This window comes from Balaenoptera acutorostrata, chromosome 7, assembly GCF_949987535.1.
Source record: "Balaenoptera acutorostrata chromosome 7, mBalAcu1.1, whole genome shotgun sequence".
NCBI classification, from domain to species: Eukaryota; Metazoa; Chordata; class Mammalia; order Artiodactyla; family Balaenopteridae; genus Balaenoptera; species Balaenoptera acutorostrata.
In genome coordinates, this window is record NC_080070.1 from 70,442,264 (window position 1) to 70,450,626 (window position 8,363).

The window sequence follows — 8,363 nt, forward strand, 5'->3', positions numbered from 1 at the left end:
AACTTTACAGAAGACATTCCTGTCTCAATCCCAGGTTATATAGAAAGCTTTAATAATATTTGAAAACTGTATATAACTAAAAAATGATTTACATGTTCAATTGTTTGCAAGCCTTTATCTAATTTATATTACATATCTTAACACATGATATTCTATGTTAATTTCTTTCTCTCTCAGCATATTTACCTAAAAATCCCTTTCCAAGGAATTTTACTTCTTTCCATTGAGAACAGTGGTTTTTAAATCAGCTCTGGGCTTTATAAGGAAACAAACAATTGATGAAAATTGATTAATCCATTTAGAAACAGATTATATAAAGTAAAATATGCACTTATTGTATTCGATATAAACATATACCTTATAAATATATTTTTTCTTTATTATAGTAAAGAGAGAGTGGCAGAGATCTAAAAAGAATGTCTATATTGGATACACATGAAGAATGAATAAGAAGGGGGTTTACAAAGCATTTCATGAAAGGAAAAGTATACACCTTTGTTTTGGTAGAAAGATCAAATGGTTGATTTGGGCAATTTTAAAAAACTGAACTGTATCCATTTTCAGAAAAGTGGTGAAAGTGTCTAAGAGCCAATCTATAACCACTGATCCAGAATCTTAGATTTCAGCTCATACTCATGTCCTCCTCACAGAGAGTTCCCTATTGCAGAGCTCATTTAAAGCTAATCCAAGACATTAAAAGTCCCTGATTATTGAAAGTAGTCCCTGCCAACTACTTGCTATAATGTCATAGGCAGAGATACTCCTGAATCATCCCCTCAGATGGAAGACTGGATAAATCCACTGGCATTTGGAAAGGACTGAACCTGTAAAAGCAGGACCCTGGAGTATTGTATCTGACCTAGACCTCTAGAAAAAAATTTAAAAAACAAAACAAAACTTTTATTTATCATTGAGCAAAGACAGATAATATAAATTAATGGCAAAATTCAATTATAAGCCAAGCAACACACACAACAAGCCACTGAACTCTTCAGACAGACAATCACATAATAAGGTCTAAGTAATAGAATAGTCCTATGCCATCATAAAAGTAATCACTCATTAATCAATGTTGGTAAAATCTAACATTGCCTATCCTACATAGTTTTGTTACATTGCATATTTTATGGTTATGTTAGCTAAAAATGTATTATAGGTTTTGGCTAGTGAGTCACTCACTATAAATATATATGGTAGATTAATTTTTCAATTAAAATTTAGATTACATGAGAGGAATTCAGAATCATTATGAAATACCATTTAATTTTCTATTTAACCAAAGTGACAGTAGAAGATGTTAAAGGCAAAAACAAAAGGTTGTATAGTTGTTAATATTGAAAAGACTGGGTTTTCTTAAGTAATCAAAGACCTGATAAAGACAATGTGAAGCACAGTAAATTATTTTAAGACGGAAAATCTTTGCTGTTCAGGCAGATTACTTAAATGTAAAGCAAAATCTTTGTTTACAATTTCTTATAAGAGAAGACCAACATCTAAACAAACTTCGTCCTTTCAACAGAAAGAAAATCAAATTCTAATTTTGCACCAGCATACTTTTAATATTAAACCTCATTTTTAAAAAAATTAAATAAATCCCTTTGAATCTTAGCAAGCTTGAGCACATATAAAATCTCCTTCCCAGGATTCCTTTTCCACAAACCTTCTAAACTTTCTTACATCCATTCAGTTTTTGTCCTGTGTTTTTTTCCTTTTACTCATTCTGGAACAACCAGTTGCTTTACTTTCCTTACCTACTTTTTATACACAGTTGTTTCTTTTCACCCTCTAAGTAGTTTTAATTACAGATATTTATTAGAATTCTTAACCCTTAGAATCCTTAATTCCTAGTGAAAACTAAGAAGTAAGCAATTGTGGACTGTCTGTTACGCTAGCATTCTGTATATTGGCAAATTTATAAATACATTTCTGATTTCTAGAAGTATTGATGTATTCCTCCTCATAGTAAATTTTCCAGTGTGGCACAGACATGTTTACTAGTAGACCCAAATATCTCTAGCTCCTTGGTAAAAGAAAGCCCAAAATGAATAAACCTGTGTTCAGTAATTAATTTTTCAGTATTTTATCTTATTCCAAAACAATCTAGATATTCAATGAATATTCATCATTTAATTTTCTCAGCATAACTGTAAGGATTCAAGTTACCTAAAAGATTTTGGAAACTATTTTTAAGTAGACATACCGTAAAGCATAATTATTGTTGAAAAGCTCATTTATAAACTTTTATCTTACTTATTTCTATTTAACTTTTTTGTTAACAATATATTTAGATTACTTGTGAAAACTTCATGAGACATTGAACAGCTAATCATCACCTTAAGTTCTCTTACTGACAAATTCTGTAACAGAGATAACATGAGCTTATTTGACTTTTAGTAACCCTAGGTAGAATAAAAGTTACATGCCTGCGTTATATTTACTATTAATAGCTCTAAAGATATGCCTGTTTTAATTAAACCAACAAGCTTAAACTAGCTTTTATTTACTGAAGACTATCCTAGATCACTTGAACTTGAAAAATGTTTGGGTTAGTTTCTATATTTTTGAGAGTATGCTTGATTTATATAAATGCTTAGTTTTCTTTAAGCCAGTTAAATTGAGGTCTTTACAAATTAATTTTGGAAATTCCATTGGAGGTAGAAAGAAAATCACTCATCTATATAACGTACATACATAGATATACATAAACATATAGAGAGATGTAAACAGAGATCTGACAGCTCTGGGTTCATAGAGGAGACTGGGTAGAACATTTACTTCTCAAAAGCACAAAGAAAAGATATCAGTTTCTCTAGGAAGAGTTTTTTTTTTCGAAGTCCAGATCTTTTGCAATATCAGCAAGCCTTTTAAGATGAATAGAGGAGGTTTGGGACTGGTCAAAAGGATAGGTGGCCTTTGAATTATTTCTAGAGCTGCATTTCTGTTCTTGTAAAGACTGGATTTGTAAAACGAATACAGTTGTTTTTCCACTCCTCAAAGAATTGGGTTGCAACCAGAATGATATCAAGAGGCTGACCCAGCCATCCAACTACATTATCTTTAATTTGCTTCTTTATATCAGGGAGAAGATTTTCAACTAAGGTGGAAATAAAAAATTCCTATGTTCTACATTTGGAACATATCTTTGGAATGCTGAGGTAAATCCTTCCACAAAGGCCTCAGAATTTTAGCTTAGGGAAGAAAGCCTAAAAAAAAAAATGTTCCTATCAGGCTTTGAATATCAGCTTTCAATTTCACCAACATCTCACCATAGAGATTTTTTAGAAAATCTTATCAGGTTTCAGCTGCGACAAACAGTCAATATTCCTGGAAGTACTGAACAATCCCATGGATGTAAGAAGCATCCCCAAAGAAAGTAAAGAAGATACTACCCTCCTAAGATCCAGAGCCACGCCCAAGGAAAACCAAAAGAAAGAAAGACAATTTCCCTGAGAGCCGGCAACAATTGGTGGGACCCTAGCCATACATGGAGTGAAACCCACATTTCTGTTAAGCCATATTTTCGGGGCCCCCAACCTGACGGTTAAGCTGCCTGGACACACAAGAACCTGTGTGCCCCAGTCAGGCAGAAAGCCAAGTTCTTAGGACACAGAACAAGAAGCCAAACAAGAAGCCATCCTCTCTGTCCCTGGAGAGGATGGATCAACAACCAATGAGTACCTGAAAGCAAATTTACAAGTCACAATTCAGAGATCTAACTCTTACACATGTTTTTTCCTGCCAATGTGAAAGAAAGGGGCAATATGAAATTTTACCTTCCTCTCTTACCCAGGGAACAAAAAGAGACATCTGGGAGAGCTTTGATAAAAATTCTTACCCTTTGCCGGCTTCTGTCAGTTTTCCCAGCATCCTTTCTACAGGCTCTAGAGCAAGTGGGGTGTCCCAGCAAATCTCTCCCTGGTCACCAGAAACTGTGGAGGAGGAAAGATAATTTCTCTCTATCCTTTATTGTGAACGTTTGGCTGAGACCCCTTTTTCTTTAGAGCACCTGGTAAATGGATAAGCTAATCTAGGTTAAAAGTTCTCCACTGTTGCCACTGTAATTCAAGATGATCTTTGGTAAAGTTAACCCACTCGTGCAGCTTTAAAGCAAAATTTTACCCACCTGAAACCTCACACCGGACCCAGGCAGACCCAGCCCTACCCCAGACCCAGAAATGCTCAAAGTCTGAAAGCTCATGATGCAAAAGCTGCAGTGCTACAATCAGAGAGGGACTTACTCCCCACCTCCAAAGGCAGCAAGAAAACAGTGAACTGAAGGGGCTCGACAGGTACCTTCACCTGCTGGCTCATTGCTCCTGGGGCCGTTGGGGGTCTCTTCAGTTCCCTCTTCCAACTCCAGGACCGTTAAAAGATAAACTGAGGCATATTAAATTTAAGCGTTTATTTGAGCAAAAATCAATCCCAATCTGAGCTCTGAGGACATGTACGAAATGAAAAACCTTTATAGGCAGAAGGGAGCAGGAACAAGAAAGTTATACTGACAAAGAAGTGGGTTGGTTATTACAAAGTTACTTTCCTTTAGGGGATGGCAAAGATCTGTTACCTAATCGACAGATTACCTAACTAATGCTGATCAGGTGATCCCTGAATGACTGAAAATTCCATTTCTGGGAGAGCCAAAACGTTAATTAAGTCTTGGTTTGATGACATGGGGTTTAGCATAAGCAACTCAATTTTGGGCCTGTTGTCTTGTTTTTTAACACATCTTAATGAACTAAATCCTGCTGTAATACAGAGATTTATCATGTAAAGGTAATTAGTTTCATTAATTAGACTGAGGTGGCTCTAATGCCCTGGCAGCCAATGTCAGCAAACCAAAATCTAAGCCTATAAATAAATGCCTCAAGGACATGAAATTAAAATGCTAAGGACAACCAATTACAAACAGCCAACTAGGATTTAAGCTATAGCCAATCAATAATTTTCTTACTTTGTTTCCAAACTTGCTCTACATAAGTCTCTCCTCAAGCTCCTGTCAGTACAGGGCTCCCAACCACTTCTGGTTTGCTGCTGCCCAACTTGAATCACTTTTTGCTCAAACTCTTAAAAGTTTTAATATACCTCAGTTTATGTTTTAACAGCTCCAAGTGACTTTTTATCATTTGTCTGGATTCTCCTTTGATACTTGAGCTTCCAGTTCTGTTCAAAACCCAGTGTCTGGCAGTAACAACTTTCCAAGTCTTATTTGATCATTCGAATCCATTGCAAGATGAGAAACTGTGACAGAGAAGAATAAATCTGACTCCGTATTGGATCTATTCCTTTAGCTCTAACCCTTGTGCTCTGTTGCCTGTGCTTGGTCACCCTGGCTCTGCATCTTTCTAAGAGAGTGTTGCCTATAGCCTGAAATTTGCAAGATAGCCCATTCTCCAGGCTCTGACCTTTATAAAAAGTTGCAGAACAGAAAATAGCAATTGTCTTGTTGGAGGTTTACAGGAACATTGTGAGCAGACCTACATGGACAGCTGCCAGAACAAAGGATTCCTGCACCAAGAAATTTGTTAACAACCAGCCACGGTGCTCCTGTACTGCCTTTTTGTATAAAAGAAGCCTGAATTCTGACTCGGGTAGATGGTTCTTTGGGACATTAATCCACCATCTTCTTGGTCTGCTGACTTTCTGAATAAAGTAGCTATTCCTTGCCCCACCAACTAGTCTATTTAGTGGCCTGTCCTGTGGCGAGCAGTACGAGCTTAGACTCGGTAACAAAACAAGATAACAGAGCTAACTGGAATTGGATATAAGAATAAGCTTCCTGCTTTAAGTCTCTCAGCTTTAACAGACCCACTAGTTTCATGGTAAAGGAGGGGCCTTTTAAACTTCCTGTTTGTAGCTCTGTTTGCCTTGGCTACAGTGGCTGAAATTTTAGCTGAGATCAAGTGGTACGTAAGTTACAATATTTTGCTATGCTGGTGACATTTCCTTTGCGATTAGATGGGCTAATAAGGGAAATCCTTCTACCTAATATGCTTGTTTTATGAAGAGACTATTTTTGGAGTGGTCAAAACACAGGCTTTGGGGTTCAACAGATTTGACTATAAGCCCCATTTAGTGGTGTGTGGGTTTAGGCAAGCTGCTTTAACTTGCTAAGCTTCAATGACCTCATCTGTAGTTTAGGACAATACTGGACTCTTATAGAGCTGCTGTAAGGATTAAACGGTATAATGCGTTAACCATATCGCAGATAGGAAAGGTCACACACCATAAGCATTAACAAAGTTAGAGTTTATAATGATGATGACTTTTTATTGGAGAAGACACATCTATACCCATACTTCAAAATTTGTCTGAGAGGTTTTTCTATCTTGCATTATACGAATTAGCACAGTATCAGGTGAGTGTCATCATGAATCTGTAGTATAATAACTGTGATAGCCTATAATAATTCTATTTAATTAATATTTTTAAGGAAAATAAATTGGTTATTTTGCCCTGCAGAGGGCTAAAAAGGCTCCATTCAGTCTATTTATTCCAATCATAAAATGGGTTCCATTTAATAACTATGAAAAACTAATTCTGACTAATTTTACAAAATTAATTAATTTATTTTGGAATCAGTAGTCATACTTTTCAGTTCCTCCTTCATGTAATTTTCAGAAAAAACTATAATTGGAAAGATATTTTAGTGAGGAAATATATAACTTCGATGTAGCCTATATCCTTGATTTAAAGTAAAGCTTTATTCCATTGTTGATGGTGGAAGTAGTTTGAAAGTTTTACAGCTTTGCTATGCAATCTGACCTTTACAACACCCCAAAAATGGAATGCTTACATGCCATGCTTAAATTCCATTTTACAATATGGTAATGCCATTCTTTTTCAACATGGCATAGTCATTTTAGACCACTGTAAGCTTGACACCTGATTTCACTTTAACAGCACCTGCCCAGAGTACAATTAGCAGTCCATTTTTAAAGAAGGATTTCCATACTGCACAGATGGCATTCCTCATACCAGACAAGCAATGATGTATGTTTGGAAACCAGCCAAACTGTCTGCAAAAAAAATTGTGAGAATTTCAAGACAGGCACCTGAGCAGAAGGAAAATTTTCTCCCTTTTCTCTCCAACTATAAATGAACATCTGTAAAAGTCTATTCTCCTTAACTTTTCTTTCTATTTATTCTCACCTGACTTGGTATATTATTAGTACAATTTCAAAGACTACAACCAAATTTTTGTTTTGACTTGTGACACCCATGTACTGCCCATTAAGAAAATGTTCCAGAGCTACATTTTCCAACTAATTTGGATCTACAGGTATATCTTTGAATGGATCTCACGTCATTTCACTCATGAATTAATTCAACAAATATTTATTGCTTGCTACAACTGAAACCATATGCCCCACAGCCTTAAGAGAAGCCGACGGCTAACGGGAACTCTTGAGCTTGTCCTGAAGAGCCACAGATATGGGAACAGCTTGTCAAAACCCCTCTGCTTGTAAAGGGCCTTCACTGATTAAGCTGGCGATATTTTTCCTTTTTCTTTTCCTCTCTTTCATTGCCTACCTTCCCAGCTTCAAGTAGCGCAGTTGTTTTACAGGAACTTGGAGTCAGCTCTTGTCCAGTGCGAGCCGGCCAAGGCCGGTTGGGACCACCGACCCTAAAACTGGACCTGTGCAGATGAATGGCCTTTTGAAGTCAGAGGACTGGAAAATTCCACCCTCCTATCCTTCTAAGCCAGCGGTCCCCAACCTTTTTGGCGCCAGGGACCGGTTTCGTGGAAGAAAATTTTTCCACAGACGCGGGTGGGGGAAGGGTGGTCAGGCGGTAATGGCAGCGACGGGGAGCTGCAGATGAAGCTTCCCTGGCTCACCTGCTGCTCACTTCCTGCTGTGCAGCCGGTTCCTCACAGGCCGTGGACCGGGAGCGGTCCGCCGCCTGGGGGTTGGGCACCCCCGTTCTAAGCGCCTCCATGTTGAATATGCAGCTGCAATTCCGCACATGCGGAATACGCCTCCGCAGATGACCTCACCTCTTCCGGCTTCCAATCACCTTTCCCCAGCTTAGGACCACCAGGCTCACCCCATAAATATCCCAGCCCCCTTGCTTTCACGGAGGCGGATCTAAGACTTGTTCTCTGTTTCCTTGCTTGGCTGCCTTGTGAATAAACTCTTTCTTGGTTGCAAACCTTGGCTTCTCAGCATTTGGCTTGCCGCTCACAGGGCAAGGGAACTTGGTTCAGTAATATAACCTTTCAAGCACAGGATCGATGTTTATAATTGCGCAAATCATGCGTTGCTCACCGCCAGGGCATGCCGTTTACTTCACAATTGCCATGCAGTTTTACAACGAACACTCTTGCTCACTGAGCATTGGCATTCTGATATTTTGAGGCAGGA

At 37.8% G+C, this 8,363-nt stretch overlaps 1 protein-coding gene across 1 annotated transcript in view; it reads right to left on the reverse strand.

The window, feature by feature from the left end:
• Positions 1-3,914, reverse strand: part of AGMO (alkylglycerol monooxygenase) — a 377,145-nt gene extending 373,231 nt beyond the window's left edge. Inside the window, exon 1 of the mRNA XM_007164886.2 lies at positions 3,836-3,914. The gene's annotated coding sequence lies outside the window, so the exon portion shown is untranslated. The remainder of the gene's footprint in view (positions 1-3,835) is intronic.
• Between the last annotated feature and the right edge of the window lie 4,449 nt (positions 3,915-8,363).